The 437-nt window shown below is 58.8% G+C and overlaps 1 non-coding gene across 1 annotated transcript; it reads right to left on the bottom strand.

Moving 5' to 3' along the window:
• trnae-cuc (transfer RNA glutamic acid (anticodon CUC)) lies at positions 1 to 72 on the bottom strand. Its single transcript has one exon. It is a non-coding gene; the product is annotated as a tRNA-Glu (tRNA).
• Between the last annotated feature and the right edge of the window lie 365 nt (positions 73 to 437).

The following is a 437-nucleotide window of genomic DNA, read 5'->3' on the forward strand; positions in this document are numbered from 1 at the left end:
TTCCCTGACCGGGAATCGAACCCGGGCCGCGGCGGTGAGAGCGCCAAATCCTAACCACTAGACCACCAGGGAGATGCGGATGGCGCTTGTCAGCTCTCCGAAAAATTACTTTCCTGCCCGGAAATCGAACCTGGGCCGCGGTCGTCAGCAAGCTTTCACCTGTTCATCCAACAATGTCATTTCTTGTATCCATTGCTCCCGATGCGGTCTCCTCTACATTGGGGAGACTGGAGACTCCTCGCAGAGTCCAGTCACGGCGCTTGAGGGGATATCTCCAGGACACCCGCAACAATCAACCCCATCGCCCTCTGGCCCAACATTTCAACACCCCCTCCCACTCTGCCGAGGACATGCAGGTCCTGGGCCTCCTCCATCGCCGCTCCCTCCCCACCCGATGCCTGGAGGAAGAACGCCCCATCTTCCGCCTCGGATAAATT

Source organism: Chiloscyllium plagiosum, unplaced genomic scaffold, assembly GCF_037043375.1.
Source record: "Chiloscyllium plagiosum isolate Xiang-an unplaced genomic scaffold, Cpla_swu_hap1 HiC_scaffold_27, whole genome shotgun sequence".
NCBI lineage: Eukaryota > Metazoa > Chordata > Chondrichthyes > Orectolobiformes > Hemiscylliidae > Chiloscyllium > Chiloscyllium plagiosum.